This window comes from Colobus angolensis, unplaced genomic scaffold, assembly GCF_000951035.1.
Source record: "Colobus angolensis palliatus isolate OR3802 unplaced genomic scaffold, Cang.pa_1.0 Scaffold215, whole genome shotgun sequence".
Lineage (NCBI taxonomy): Eukaryota > Metazoa > Chordata > Mammalia > Primates > Cercopithecidae > Colobus > Colobus angolensis.
Genome location: NW_012115322.1, coordinates 2,028,116 through 2,045,155, shown reverse-complemented (window position 1 = coordinate 2,045,155; position 17,040 = coordinate 2,028,116).

Here is a 17,040-nt window from a genome sequence, read left to right as displayed (position 1 = left end):
TTTTCATCAATACCAAGCCATGCTGAGCTAGCCAACAAACAATGATTGAAATAGTAATAAAACTAACATTTATTGGACATTCATGATGAAACAGGCGACGTCCTAAGAGCTTCATCTATATTGTTTCACTCACTCTTTATCACAAGCTTATGAGGTAGGTAACATAAAGATCTTAATTTTAGAGATGAGGAAGCTGAAGCACAGAGAGGTTAAGTGATTTGCTCACTTACCTAAGGTCACATGGCTCATAAGCAGCAGGGTAAAGATTTGAATCAACAAAGGCCATATTCCTAATTATTACACTGGAGTGGGCTCCACCCTTCAGGAAGTCATAGAAACCTGCCAAGAGGCAGGAAACAGATCATCCTACACAGCTATAACTGGTGACATTACCAGGTTTAAAATGTATTTATTGGGCCAGGCACAGTGGCTTATGCCTGTAATCCTAGCACTTTGGGAGACCAAGACAGGTGGATTGCCTGAGCTTGGGAGTTCAAGACCAGCATGGGCAACATAGTGAAACCCTGTCTCTACTAAAATACAAAAATCAGCTGGGCCTGGTGGCAGGCACCTGTAATCCCAGTTACTCAGGAGGCTGAGGCACAAGAATTGCTTGAACCCGGGAGGCAGAGGTTGCGGTGAGCCAAGATCTCACCAATGCACCCCAGCCTGGACAACAAAACGAAACTCTGTCTCAAAAAAAAAAAAAATGTATTTATTGAATTGACAGGAAATAAGATATTAGATTATTGGTTTTACTTGTATAACCTGTAATATAATTATTTTAATTATTGAAGACTTTGGAGGTGAATGCATTTTTCAGAGCCAACATGCCATTTCAAATTGAGAATATGAAGGGATACAGAATGGATGGTGATGATGATTTATCTCATAATGACTTTAGGTCCTACAGTAGGTCTACACCACCTTAATTTTAAAAATAGCATCACACTAAAAGTCAAAAAACCAGTATTTCTCCAATTTTACCATCTCTCCCTAATTTTAGTCTCTAATTCCCCTTAAATCCCTTCTAAATCATTCTGAGAGTAGCCAGGCACTGATCTTGCTTCTCTATGGCACAGACCACTTTCTCTACTCTTTTTCAGCCCTCTGTGGCCATTCCCTCCATATCTGCTGTCCTACTGAAGTCCCTGATGGCACCACTGCTGTTATAGAAACCAACTATAGGGGCCTATGTCACCGTAATTTTTACCAGATCTCTGCAGAGGCCTCCAGTGCCTGCTCTTCCAGCATTAAGGCCCCTGAGGAGATGCCATTTCCTGTCCCTGCAGAGAGGCTGCCTCTGGCACACTCTCTGGTCCTCAGAAAGCACAGGCACATAGGCTCCTGGAGTCATCACTTTCCAGACTGCAGCCACTTCAGCCTGAGAATAACGTACCTGGTGTTATCCAAAGTCACTTTGCTTTTCTCACTTGCCTATCATCTTTGAACCAATTTTGTCCCATTTGTCTTCCTGCAAGGTGTCTTCTCTCGCTGAAGGCTTCATGATCACTCACGTAAATAGACACTACCTCTTCCAGACATTCCAGACATGTCTGAATTCACGGGTAAACACTGATTCAGCTCAGACTGAAATTCTTTCAGTCATATCTATTGCCATTATTGCTATTATCCCATCATTACCATAATCATCATTATGTTGATGATAATGATCATGATGATGAACTGGTATCTATTAGTGACACTTGCTATATATCAGACCACATTGGGGAAAATTAGATGTACTCCTCCATCTCATTTTCCAATATAAAAACATTTCTAAAAGAATTCTGTATTTAAAAAGCCTAGCATAGCATTTTTCTTCTTTAAAATAAACATAATTGACGTTATGTGCCTGAGAAAAAAATGTAATAAGCCTAGCACTGAGTTTTTCTTCTTGCATATGTATATAATTGCTGTTGCATGTTAAAATAACAAGGAAAAAGGAAGCTTCAAAATGGCCTATCTGTAATATTTTTGACTTGGAGTGAAAAGGTCTAGGTTCTAATCACGCTTCACTCTTTAACTCGCTGTGTGCCTTTGGAAAACACTCAAAACCATGCTAGACTTCAGGTTCCTTATTAATAAAATGAAGTTGTTTTAAGAAACATTTTGTGGATATTCAATTTCAAGAACAGAGTGTTTAACAAATAATAATAATTTTCATTTCTGATCTCTCATTTCCCAACAAGAATTATACCCCAAAAAAACCCACGTTAAGTGTCAGTTTTGGAAAGCTGCTATCAGTTACAACTATGTGACTGGTAGATGAACACATAAACCAAGAGACAGATATTAATAAAGTGCTTAAAGGGAAAGCTCAAAACATCTTGTCACCAGTGTGTTACTGATGAAAGAACCTATGAGTTATGGCAGTGAGTACAATGATCTAATCTTCAATATCTGAATATCCATGTATCGATGTGTGTATATATCTATTTATCTATCTTTTGTTTTCACCACAACCACAATTATCTTGATTCCATGGCTAGCAGCCTTAACTGTACCTACAGGAGCAGCAGAAACAAGGGAGAGATGTGAATAAAAGACAATCACTACCCTGATTTTCCTTCTTCATTCCTACACCTCCCTGCCTCAGCTTCACTCCATTCTTATGAATGTCCATATATCACTGAAGATTCTTCTGATAGCAACCATTACCATTATGAAACATTTTTAATACAATTTAACAGGTATTCGGAAACTTTAGATTTGTACAAGCCAACTTCTTCTTTCTTTTTGAGACAGGATGTTGCTTTGTGGCCCAGGCTGGAATGAAGTGGCGCAATCATAACTCACTTCAGCCTTGATCTCCTGTGTTCAAGTGATCCTCTTGCCTCAGCCTCTCAAGTAACTAGGACTACAAGTGCACACCACCATACCTAGCTAATTTTTTTTTTTGGTAGAGGCAGGGTCTCACTATGTTGCCCAGTCTCAAATTCCTGGGCTCAAGCAATCCTTCCACCTCAGCCTCTCAAAGTGCTAGGATTACAGGTGGGCCACTATGCCCACCTGCAACTTATTCTTCTTATTTGAAAAATCTAGACATTAAGAATATATTAGGAACTGTGTTTGGAACGGCAAAGAACAAAAAGATGAATCAGATATGGATGCTTCCCTCCAAGAACTAGCATTTGAGAATGTACTGGAGAATGGGATTTTCTACACTTCTATCATGCTGTGTTGCTGTGTTGCTGCATAACAAGTTACCCTAAAGCTTAGTAGCCTAAAACAGTACACGTTTATTATTTCACAGTTTCTGTGGGTCAAGAATTTGGGAGTAACTTAGCTGTTCTGGGCCAGATCTTTCATAAAGTTGATGTTGGGATTTGAGTGAGGGCTGCAGTCATCTAAAGGCTTGACTAGGGCAGCAAGATCTGCTTTCACGATGCCTCACACACATGGTGGATGGCAGGAGGCCTCGACTGCTTGCCACATTGTCCTCTGCACACAGCTGTTGAGCATCCTCACAACATGGCAGCTGCTCTCCCCAGAGCAAGTGATCTGAGAAAACAGAAATGTGGAAGCAGCCATGTCCTTTATGGCCTACCCTCAAAGACATACATCATTATTTCCAAAATATCTTGTTGATTTCATAGGTCAGCCCTTTTTAATGTGGGAGGAAACTACATAAGACCATAAATGCCAGGAAGGCAGAGACCATTGTGGGGTCATCTTGGAACCATTACAATGTGTAATGGACTCTCCCCAGGTCTCACTTGCAGGTCAAAGCCGCATCAATATTTCAAACTCCACTAGCTCACACCCCAATCACTGACTCAACATTCCAAGCTCCAAAAAATCTCTTTTTGGCAATTTCTGCAGCTTCCTAGGGAGCCTGCTCCACTGCTGCACAGAACCATTCTCCTACCCAAGGGTGCTGCTGCATCAGGAATTGCCACTGAAGAAATGGAGCACTCAGTGCCAAACCAGGCAGCATTTGCTTCAGAGTCAAGGGATCTCCTCTTCACTCAGAATCTCCATTCCCCTCTGGTAGCTAGGTTTTTCTTAATTTGGTCAAAGTCATCACCTTCAGTCCTTCCTCCCTCAGCTTATATTCTCTTCCAGAAGGCTCCTCAACCCTCATTTGTTACTCAGTTCACCAGAACGACCTAGATAAGTCTTTATTACCCTTAAACTAGGCATTTCTACCCTCTCCTTCTTGTTTATGTCCTGTTATATTTACAAAAATAAAGTCAAAATTTAAAAATGCCTTGAGATAAAAGAACATTTTGATACATTCGCTGAGTCTCAGCCCTCAATAGTACCTTTCTACTAACTAAATTTCCATTACCACTAATCTTGCAATTAGGTCAAATGGAGTCTGGAGTTCAGAGTCCAGCCCATCAGTCCCTGTGGTGCTAACCTGTAGTGATAAACCCTGTAGCCACAAACGGGTGGATGAACAGACAGGTCGACAGCCACTTTAGCTTAATGATTGTGGAAATGCTGCCTACATTTAACACAGAAGCTTGCTCTGCATTTTTGAATGAAAGGGAAGAAAGCAAATTTTAAGATACTATAATAAACTTACTTGTCTCCATTATGGAAAAAAAATTATATTTTTAGTCATTCTACTTAGATATTCCTCAATAAAATCTGAATTTCTGCAGAAAGCTGGAATGAACTGTATGAAAGGTTACATTGTCACTGGAGCCATTAACAGAAGTTCATCCTTCTATCCCTGACTGAAAGCTCCTTGCCTTAAGTCAAAGTTTCTGTCACCATGGAAGCCAGAAAACAGTTAGAATAGAAGTAAAATGGCTCAAGATGCTCATTTATAAAAGGAGTTGTGAATTGTGTAGCAGAGATCCAAGGCAGACAATAATAAATGAGGCAAGTTCCCATCTGATTTTTAAAGTTGCACACAGTTGAAATTCTCATTTATGGGATTAGTTAGGATGTGAATTTACGCGCTCAGAATTGGAACGTGAAATTCAGCATTATCATGGCAGAAGTCTAGCTTTGTCCTGCAAGTCTTTCTTCATAATAATAAAAGTTAAGCGTCTCTCACCACGAAAAATAAATGTTGTGTGTATGTAAGGCATATGCTAATTAGCTTGATTTAGACATTCATAATGTATACATGTTTCAAAAAATATGTTATACATGATCAATATATACAATTTTTGTCAATTTAAAAAAATAAATAATTTTAAAAATTATTTTCCCCTTTTTGGTGGTCATCACCACTTTTCTCTCTTTTTTTCCTTCAACTTTTTATTTTAAGTTCAGGGGTAGATGTGCAGGATGTGAAGGTTTCTTACACAGGAAAACATGCGCATGGTGTTTAGCTGCACAGATCATCCCTTCACCCAGGTATTAAGCCCAGCATCCATTAGCTCTTCCTCATGCTCTCCTTCTCTTCACCCCTGCCCTGACAGGCCCCAGTGTGTGTGTTCCCTCCCATGTGTCCCTGTGCTCTCACCATTCAGTTCCCACTGGTAAGTGGGAACGTGCAGTGTTTGATTTTCTGTTCCTGAGTTAGTTTGCTGAGGATAATGGCTTCCAACTCCATCCATGTCCCTGCAAAGGACATGATCTCGTTTGTTTTCATGACTGTTAAGTTAATCATGGTACTACGACTTTTAGTCGGGAATGTCTCAATATACTGAACATTGAAAGATCACCTCAAACCATTAACTCCTTGGGAACTGATGTGAGATGTACTAGTTTTTATTAGTTTGCTGCCGTAAAAAATTATTACAAATTTAGTAGCTTAAAAAAATACCCATTTGTTATCTGGAGATCAGAAGCTCAGTCACAGCATAGCTCAACTGATCCCCCTGCTTAGGATACCACAAGGCTAAAAACAAGGTATTGGCCGGAATGTGTTCTTTTCTGGAAACTCTGGCAATGAATCCACTTCCACACTTATTCAAGATGGTGACAGAACTCAGTCCCTTGCAGCTGCAGGACTGAGGCTCCTGTTTCTTTGCTGGCTGATAGCCAGGGCTGTTCTTAGCCCAGAGAGATCTCTCTCTGTTCCTCTTTGCACATGACCTTCTCCATCTTCAAGACAGCAATAGCATATTGAGTCCTACTGACTCTTCAAATATCTCTGGCTTTCTCTTCTGACGTCAACCAACCAAAGAAGCTTGGTCTGAAGGGTCCACGTGATTACTCTGGGCACACCTGGATGATCCAGGAGAATCTCCCTGTTTTGAAGTCAGCTGATTAGTAACCTTAATTATATCTGCAAAATAGAGTATGTATTTGCAGATATAATTAAGAATTTGCCTTGTCAGGTAACATATTCACTGGTGTAACACCAGAGAAGGAAGGTCATGGGCCCGAAGTTCTGCTGCCACATGGGGGATGAGTAGAAAGAGGTATTTTCCCCTTATAGTAAATATTTCTCTATCACTTGGACATTTTCTTAATACAAGCAATTACTAGTTTTGTAATATTTAAAACTTTTTTATCTTAAAGATTAAAATATTCAAAGTCATCCATTTTCAAGTATACTAAATTTTTTCAGAAACTTTCATTCACAAATAATATAAATTGCATTCTTGTCTGTTAGGGAAGTCTACTAGCTGTCATTGTTTGGCTTAGTTTGATTTAAGATCAACACTTTAAAGTTATATCTATGAAGATGTTTACAAAAAAAATTATTTTTCCAAAGGTACTACTGGCATCACACACAGAATTGAAACTATATCTTTTTGAAAGAAAAAATTGTTAAATAATTAATTAAGCAATCTAGATTTTAAAATAAATGTGTATTTTGTACTCTCAGCACTAAGTGTCATATACAGAAGATACACAGAGATACACAGAAGAGGGAAACGGTACCCATGTTACTTATAATCTCACTGAGAAGGCAAAGATAAAAAACACAAAATAATAATAATATACTCTGAGTTGTTATGTATAATTTGTACCTTTGGAATTCAGAAGAAGGTACTGTCACTGCCTTGGTGGGGATATTTCCCATAAAAAACAGAATTTGAATTTGTCAGGAATGCTCTGCCTTTTTGAACCTAAGTCCCTCAACTCCTCCTTCCCAAAGAGGAAGTCTGGCTTGAGCCTAGCATTCTAAATCCTGTGGGAGGGAGTAGCTGTTGTGTCACTATATTTCAATCTCCTCTTATCATGCTAGTACAAATTCTTCAGGGCCCTGAAACAGACAGATGCAGAGGCAATTCATGAAAATTATGATGGACTTCACCATCTCAGATCACAAAAGTCAGAAGTTATCACAATAAACTTAATTCCTCCCCTACATGTTATTTAGTACTCAGAGATAAAATGTGAAATATGTAGCATTTGGAACAGCAGTTAAAATTGTCAACAGCGCAATATTCTAATTCTATCATACTCATTATAACCTTTAAAATATCATCAGGTTCACCTTTGGCTCTCCTAAACTGGTCGACTTAGGATTTTGGCAGTGCATAAAGGTTGTTACCATACTGCTTTTCTTTTCATGTTTATAACTAGGATTCCCCAACTTCCTGGAAATATCCAGAAGTTTAAAATAATTTCTCTAGAATGTTAGAAGTTTCCCTCAGACAATGTCCATTTCTTTTCAACAGTTATCATACAGATAATTTAACTTGGACTAAAAACATCACTTATCATAAACCATCCCAGAACAAGTTAGCAGCCAAAGTCAAAGATATGAATGCCTGGTGTTCTAAATCCAGTTACTTTTGCCAAAATTTTGCATAATTTTAGTAACATTACACAGAGCACTTCTAAGAGAGGCTCTCTGTGCCACTCAAGTAGGCTGGAAGCTGGGACCTAGACATATTGAATTTTTAACCCTATCAGAGTATCATTAATTAAACAACACTGTTAAGTTAGTAAATAATAAAATGTTTTATCTTTGTATAGCATTCTACAGTCTAGAATACCTAAGTGCACTTTTACAGAGTGATATACAACACAGCAGTTGCATGTTCTAGCTGCTGCAAGGCATAGTAAAAAGAACATTGGTTTTGAAGTCAGACATTAACTAGGCTCAAAAGAAGCCTAAGCAATCCCTATCAAAACACCAATGATCATCTTCACAGAAAATTTTAAAAACTCCTAAAATTCATATGGAATCACACAAGACCCACAATAGCCAACACAATCCTGAGCAAAAAAGAAAAAGCCAGGGGCATCACACTACCTGACTTTAAAATATATTACAAAGCTATGGTAACCAACACAACGTTGTTCTTGCACAAAAACAGACACATATACCCATGGAACAGAATAGAGAGCCCAGGTTTAAGTCCACATATTTACAGCCGACTGATTTTTTATGAAGGCACTAAGAACACTCACAGGAGAAAGGACATCTCTTCAACAAATGTTGCTGGGAATACTAGATATCCGTATGCAGAAGAATGAAACTAGACCCCTATCTCTTACCATATACAAAAAAAAAAAAAAAATCAACTCAAAATGTAAGAATAGAAACCATAAAACAACTGTACAAAAACATAGGGAAAATGCTTCAGGACATTGGTCTGGGCAACGATTATGTGGAGCAGACCTCAAAAGCACAGGCAACAAAAGCAAAAATAGACAAATGGGATTATGTCAAACTAAAAAGCTTCTGCACAGCAAAGGAAACAATAACAGAATGAAGAGAACGTGCAGAATGAGAAAAATACTTGCAAACTATTCATCTGATGAGGAATTAATATCCAGAATATACAATGAACTCAAACAACTCAACAGAAAAAAAAAATCCAATTTAAGAATATACAAATGAGTTGAATGAACATCTCTTAAAAGAAAACATACAAATGGCCAACAGATATATGAAAAAAAATGCTCAACATCACCAACCATCAGGGAAATACAAACTAAAACCACGAGGAGATATCATTTTACCCCAGTCTAAATGACTATTATCATTATCAAAAAGACAAAAAATAGTAAGCGCTATGAGGATGTAGAGAAAGGGGAACTCTTATACACTGTTGGTGGGAATGTACATTAGTATAGTCATTATGAAAAACAATATGGACAGTCTCAAAAACTAAAACTAGAACTACCGTATAATTCAGCAGTCCCACTACTGAGTACATATCCAAAGGAAAGAAGACTGGTATGTTGAAGAAATATCTGTACTCCCGTGTTTATTGCAGTACTATTCATGATAGCAAAGATATAAAATCAACATAAACAGGTTGATTTGCCCATCAACAACTGAACACATAAACAAAATGTAGTATATATACACAATGGAATAGTATAAAAAAATGAAATCGTGTCATTCATGGCAACAATACATGATCTTGAAGAACAATATGTTCAGTTAAACAAGGCACAGAAAGTTAAATATCACATGTTCTCACTCGTGTGTGAAAGCTTGAAAAGCCGATTTTATACACGTGGAGAGTAGAACAGTGGTTACTAGAGGCTGGGAAGGGCAGAAGGGAGCGGGGATAGTGACAGGTTGGTTGGTTAATAGTTTCAAATTAACAGCTAGAAAGGAGAAATAGGTTCTAGTGTTGCATAGCACTATACGGTGACTACAATTAACAAGAATTTATTGTATATTTTCAAATAGCTAAAAGGGAAGATTTTGAAAGTTTCCAACACAAGGAAATGGTAAATGTTTGAGATGATGGATAGGATAATTAGCCTGATATAATTACACATGATATACACGTATCAAAATGTCACAGTGTACCCCATAAATACATACAATTGTTATATGTCAATTAAAAATAATAAAAGAGAAAAAAGGTTAAGATAACTTTTTTTAAGTAACCTAAGTCCTTCACCAACTATAAGACAATGGGCAACTCGACTAACTTCTCTGGGCCTTAGTTTCTCCTCAGTAGTATGGAACTAGTAACATTTATTTCTCAGTTAAACAAATGTACCAAATGGAAGAACTGAAATCAATTACGATACATAACAAAAACTAAATAAAATACTGCAATTTCTCTCTCATAAGACAAGGACATTGAAACTCAGATGTTAGAATATTTCTCCAAAATTTTACCACAAATTAATTAAAGTGTCCAGGCTAAAATTTAGATTGTCTTTCTAGACTTTAGTAAAATGAGTTGTAAATAATACATATATGTCTTTGTGGTCTTTCACACACTGGGGAAGATATGGGAAAGACAGGCAGGTTGAAATTTGATGTCACTATCCATTTCCATGCTTCCAGCATTAGGAAAATGGCAGAATCTCTCGCACATGGAATATCTACAAGGAGCCATAAACCAGGATATAGTCAAGGGGCTAATCTTCTAGGCTGTTCCATGCCTGGACAAAACACTCTCAGTACAGGACACTTTCTGTAATCAATTTTACCCGAGGCAAAGAACAACATGCATCCTTCCCAAGTGGCAATATTATCTCCACTTCACAAATGGGTTCCCTCTGGGATCTGATGTGAGCAAAGGAAATAATCAGGAACTACAGGGAGAAAAAGAGGCTACTTTGAGACCTAATGTAAGCTCTTTTTCAGGAACTGTGAAGCATGCAATGCCATCATAATGTAAAATGCATTAAACTGTCAGAATGAAGATCCTGTCTTCAATCATGTAAAGTCCCTCAAGATTTCAATGTTCAATTTTGCATTAAGAAATCTCCTGACCCTCTCCTCCAACCCAAAACAGAAAAGTTGTCTTAGAAAGGCGAACAAGTTGAAATATTTTAATAGAATGTGTGGTGCATTAACATATATCAGGTAAAACTGCAAAACCTTTTTTAAAGTTACATAGATTTAAACCCAAATTCAATGAGTATTCCATAAGTAATACCATAAGTAGTGTTGATTAAATATTATTTTGCTTAATAAGACAAAAAAAATCAAAATCTATTGACAAGTTGTTGATAATCAATTGTTAGGATTTTCCTATTTCAGTCCCAGTGCTGGTTACTGCATAAAAGTTATTGTTTAAGTAGGCTACCCAGATATCCTTAGGAATGGATACATGTTTCTCATATACATTCTGAAATTTGATAAATATGTTTTATTTTCCACTTTGAAGTGGAAAATGCACTGATAACCACTGTTTAGGGGGATCTAATTTTATATCTGATGACCATTTTAAAATCTAGAGACTCTTTATTCATAAAAGTTTACTGATAAAAAGCAAATGTTTTGTCTTCACAGATACAGTGAAAACAATAACAGAGTAATATCTTCTTTTCTCCTTTTCATCCTTCCCTCCTTTTTTGCTGTCTTCTAGGAGCACCCTTATGAGAACCTGAGACCTAAATATTAAGATAAATTACTTTGCTGAACATGAATTCCCACAAACTCTCTCTGTGCTATATTCTTCTGCCTCTGGTTTCTTATTCTCTTAAAGGGCTCTATCTTCTATGGATGATGACAGAAAAATCACTCATAATTGCTGAGACACAGGAAATGGGGTATAAAATTAGTACTGCCTTGCAGGAACCAAATAGAATCTTTGTCACCTATAGGGAAATCGCAAGAGTACTGTGTTCAATGATAATTTTTCAAATTTTGTAGATTTTGCATTCATGCTCAATTCACAATGTCTGAATTTTGTCTCATGTACTTTATTAGTAAGAGCTCATTTAAAAAGATAAAAACCTGGTGTCCAGAACCTAAAGGAAATCAGAAAACACTAAATGAAAATTGTCCATGGATTTAATGAGATGTTAAACTATTCGGTCTTAAATATTGTAACAGATTATTGTTAGAATCAAGAAGTAATTGAGCAAAAGTTTTGATTTTCACCTAAATTCATGGTGACATAACCTGTGTTTATAGGGAAATATATTGTATCATGGACTGAAGTTTATAAGTCTATTTACTTAGAGTATCATGGAAGAAAACAAAAGAAGTACTACAAGGAGAAGAGCCATATAATTTAGCATAAAAAAATTATATTTTTCAAGCCAAATAGTTTGCAGTCTATAAATGTGAACATATTATAACTACAGACATTTTCAAGTATTTTTTGAAATAGTAAAAGCCAATTTAAGTGAAATCTTAGAACCTCAATAATTAAAACAATTAAAAGGGCAGATGCGCTAATTAAAGTAGGTCCCAGTGCTAAAGGCTCAACCTCTCCCTCACCCTGTAAGATTGCTTCTAGACCAGACACGGTGGCTCATGCCTGGAATCCCAGCATTTTGGGAAGTCTAGGTGGGCAGATCACCTGAGGTCAGGAGTCCAAGACCAGCCTTGCCAACATGGCAAAACCCTATCTCTACTAAAAATACAAAACTTAGCCAGGCATGGTGGCAGATGCCTGTAATCCCAGCTGCTAGGGAGGCTAAGGCAGGAGAATGGCTTGAACCTGGGACACAGAGGTTGCAATGAGCTGAGATGGTGCCATTGCACTCCAGCCTGGGGGGGCAGAGCAATACTCTATCTCAAAAAACAAAGATTGCTTCTAAAGCACCTCCATAAAAGTCTAGAAATCATCAATTAGAAGACCACTGCGTAAAGATCCTGAAGGCCTGAGTTCTAACACTGCATCTGCCACCAAGAACCTGAATGACATTGGACAGACCATTCAACAGCTCTGGCCTACTCTGTACGATAAAGGAGCTGGGTAGCCAATGACAGCCTCCCAAGTCCAGTGGTCTGTAATTTTGAGAGTTGGAGCAGGGTTCACTTGTGTTCCCATTGCTTAGCAGGATTCAAATCCATATACGATGCTAGCCAATGCATTTTTGCTAACACTGTTTCAGGTTTCCCCCGCTTTGTCCCTCCTGAACTGACAGACTCAGAACTTGGCAGTGCACAGAGGTGGTTGCTGCACTGCTGTTCTTTTCACGTCGTAACTATTTTCAGATGATGTGTAGTGGAGTCACTTAATCTAATCTTTCTGACCCCTGGTTTCTATTTGTGGTTTCTAGACAATTACAAAGTGTTCTTCTAAAACTCAGATTCTATTACTTGTTTGACATTCTCAAAGTTCGAGTTTTACTTCCTGTTTCTTACTTCAAAGAAAAATAGAAGGTTTAAGAAACTCAACACTAATATAATTAGTGTTGGGCCCACAAAACTGAAGACCCTATGACTAAGTTGTCATTAGACCAGAGAATAACCCACTCCAGTCCATTAAATACATATGTAATTCATGCGGTTAGGAAAATGCATGGTGCTAATATTCTCTAAACTTGATTGAGAAATGCATATATAAGGGTGGGATGAAAGAGTCTCTAACTATATTGATTTTAAGTAATATCTCACATTGCAAAACCAAAACCAAAATAAAAAAACTCTAATAACTCCATAAGGAAACAATGGCTAAGATTCCCTACACAGGTTAGCACATAAGAAAGCCATTGAAAGAGGTGACAATGGCTGGGCACAGTGGCTCATGTCTATAATCCCAACACTTTGGGAGGCTGAGGTGGGAGGATCACTTAAGCCCAGTACTTCAAGACCAGCCTTGGTAACAAAGCATGATTCCATTTCTACAAAAAAAAAAAAAAATTAATTAGCCAGGTGTGGTGGCACAAACCTGTGGTCCTAGCTACTCTGGAGGCTGAGGTGGGAGGATTGCTTGAGCCCAGTAGGTCAAAGTTGCAGTGAGCCATGATCATGCCACTGTACTTCAGCCTAGGCGACAGAGTGAAATCTTGCCTCAAAAAAAAAAAAAGAGAGAGAGAGAGAGAGAGGTGACACTGCCTTTAACCTCCCCACCACAACCTGAATACAGCTTCCCTTAAACTTAAAGGGAATGGGGACGTCCTAAGAAGATGATATGTCCTAAAATTCAAAATAATGCTCATTTCCAATCTTCTCCTGAGTATTTGCATAGTTTTCAGGGTAATAGACTCAGTTTCTCATGTATTTTGTAAACAGGAGATTCAAGGGCTTACCCTGGACCTGAAGGATGGAAAAAGCTAATGTCAGGGAGAAATCATGCCTGAATCTGCAACCATGCATCATTCAGGAGTCTGTGCAGATTGAATTGTGTTCCATAAAACATTTTTCTGCTTATTATGGATCTAGACGCTACTGTTTTTGAAAATTAATATTTGTTTGGGGAACAAGTGAGCTTTATGGGTACATGTGTGTATTCTATTCAATACTTACAAATTGGATGATGAAAAATTCTTAATCTCCATTTCTCTTGGAGAAATGAAGAGAATCAGACTGGAAGTTTCTAAATCCACTCTGGATGTTTCTACTGTACTAAGATTGTCAAGGCTCATCCTAGACTCTCCTGCCAAGCCCACTCCAATCCCTGCCACTGCATGTTACAGAAGACTTGAAGTCTCAAAGGTAGGAAAGTGGATTGCTTGGGTCCTGCTACCAGTAAGGAGAAAAAGATCTCCTAGAGCAATATTGAGCCTCATAGGAAGTGAAGAAACAGTACGTAGAATTCTCAAGAAAGAAATGTTCTTTCCTATAAAAGGGTGGACACAAGGTCAGGGAGCAAAATAGGAAGGAACTGGGGCATTTTCTTGAGATAACAGCCAGAAAGCATTTATATGCTGGCATGTGTTTCATTGAAAGATAAAAACTGCCACGAGACAGAAATTAAATATTTTTTTCCTCCTAGAACATAGTTACCTTCAGTTCCCCCAACATTTTAGTAAAGTAGCAAATGCCTACACAGTGTGTATTTGGTAGGATGAAAAACCAAGGAGCAGGGCAGGACAAGGAAGCGCGGTCTAGACCAATCACCTTTCTGTTGGTGCTTACACAGGGAAAAAAAAAGACCTTCTGAGAAATTTGGATCATAATCCCAAAAGACAAAATCCTCGAAGTTCAAAATCCCTAAATCCTAAATCCCTAAAATCTAAGATTCTGAAAATCACAATCCTGAAAGATTAAAATCCTAAAACGTTGAAATCCAAATTCAAGGGAAGGCATTAGTGCACTTTTGGTTGTATGCATGATAGTTGCATCATGTTAGTTGCATCACGTTATGTGGAACTGTTATCTTATGGTTGACTTTATATGCATTTGGCAGAAAATCTGGATGAGTGGATTGGCTATGTTACACAGACAAGATGAAAACTTCCATTTTAAAAATGCGTCATTTGTCTACATTGACATTCCTTCCAGTTGATGAAATTCCATGAGTTTTTAATGAATTAAAGGGACATTTGCCTGAAGAATCCAGCAAAGAAGTTACTGACTAGTTCAAGAATAATGATGTGCATGGAAGACACTTATGCAATGGCATTGCAGTTCAGTCACCAGTATTGTTTCCACCAAATTTGTGGTCTATGTATGAGTACATGTGGAATGGATTTCCAAGTACTCAAAACATCATAGAAGCAGGCACAAAAGATGAGAAAATTTAATAAGGAATGCTCATGTTGGTGTATATAGAATCACAGAATAGTTTCAAAAGCAGCAGTGACACGTAGAAAATGAATGTGAATGTATTCTTCAATGAAAGCCATGCCCAAAAGGACAAAAAAAAAAAAAAAAAAAATCAGAGCTTAGTCCTCAGCACTGATCCACTGTATTTGGATGACAGGGGTTTGTCTTTTTTGTTTCTTGGGGTTTTGTGGCCACTTTGGTTCTTGCAGGCTGCTCCAGGAACAAATGTACAGCTGCCTGCGGGGCTAGAGGTGGGGCTGCCTGCAGGTCCAAGAGCTGAAAAGGACCACCATCAACCACCTTCAGTAGACGCCAGAGTTCCGCGACAGTTCCGGCGGGCAGATTCTGCCAGTGCAGGTGTCGTCCAGATGGAGAGACAGACTTCAGGTGTCTCCTCCTCCACCGTCTTCCCAGAATCCTCCTCACAACTGCGATATTTTGGAAAAAAAAAAAAAATCTAGACAGCTTCCACATTCATATTTCTTCCTGAAGGTTTTTAAATTCTTGCTGCGTTTTCAAGATACTGTAAGGCAAAACAGGCGTACCCCAGGCGGTGGTCGCTTATACTTGGCTCGGAGTAAGCCTCTTTAAATACTTCATAGAGCTTCGCTGTCTTCATCAACAAGGGTCAGTGAGAGCTATGAAGTGTTCCCTAGGACTGAGGGAGAGCTCCCGAAGAGGAAGTAAGCCTTCCTAGCCCCCATCAAGATAGTGGTGGGCGAATGTACGTTATGTATTTAAAGCTAAAATAAACTATTTAGGGTATGTACGACCATTCTTTTTCACTCATGGCTGCCTTAACAAACTAATTGCCAGTCCTGACCACTCACAGCTGGAGGCATCAAAGGATGTACAACTTAGAACTTTGCAAAGTCGGCAGTAAAATCAGTGGGCAAGAGGACAGGCTTCAGCTGGAATGTGATTAAGAGTCATGCATGCTCATAAGTCACTCAGGAAAATGTCTGTGTAGGTTTTCCCACCCAAGACCACATTAAATCCAGATGTCAGAGTGAATATGGAGAGAGAGTGAGTGAGAGAGAGAGAGAGAAAGGAACACGCTTTCTCATCAGAAAAAGACAGACTTACTTGGCTCAAGCAAAGAGTGACACCACAAAGAGAAGGAAATTGGTTGATGGCAGAAACAGCTAGAAAATTTACAATTGAAAAACATCAGAAGAAAAACAAACCAAATGAAAGCTATTCTTTATAGTGTCTTTGGTGAGCTTATAAACATAAGTGAAACACTGAGAGCCAATAGAAAACTTGGCAGACTTGAAGAGATAATTTACAGAAGAGATGTTACAATTTAACATCTAAAAAATACATAAGGAAAGGGTAATGAAATCATTTTAAGCCAAAAAAGAAGTGTAAATTTGTTTCATACCACAGTAGAGGGAAGCTCGTCCCTTAGTGCCCCCTCATGCCCTGGGAGGTCACCTGTCCCATTGGCCAGAATGAAGCTGAACTTTCAGGAATACTGACATTCCTGGTGTGATATGCCTTTGTTGTGATCGAAGCCTGTTCATTGTCTCAGGAATTTCAGGCTCCTGGACAGCTTTGTGAAAGCTCGTTGTAAAGAGGGACCCTTTGCTTGTTTTTAGCAGCTGAGCTGCGGCACGTGAACAGCGAAGTCCAGTGGCCTCCTTTTAAATAAGAAAATCTAGTTCTTTTTTTTTTGAGGCGGAGTCTAGCTCTGTCACCCGGGCTGGAGTGTGGTGGCCGGATCTCAGCTCACTGCAAGCTCCGCCTCCCGGGTTTACGCCATTCTCCTGCCTCAACCTCCCGAGTAGCTGGGACTACAG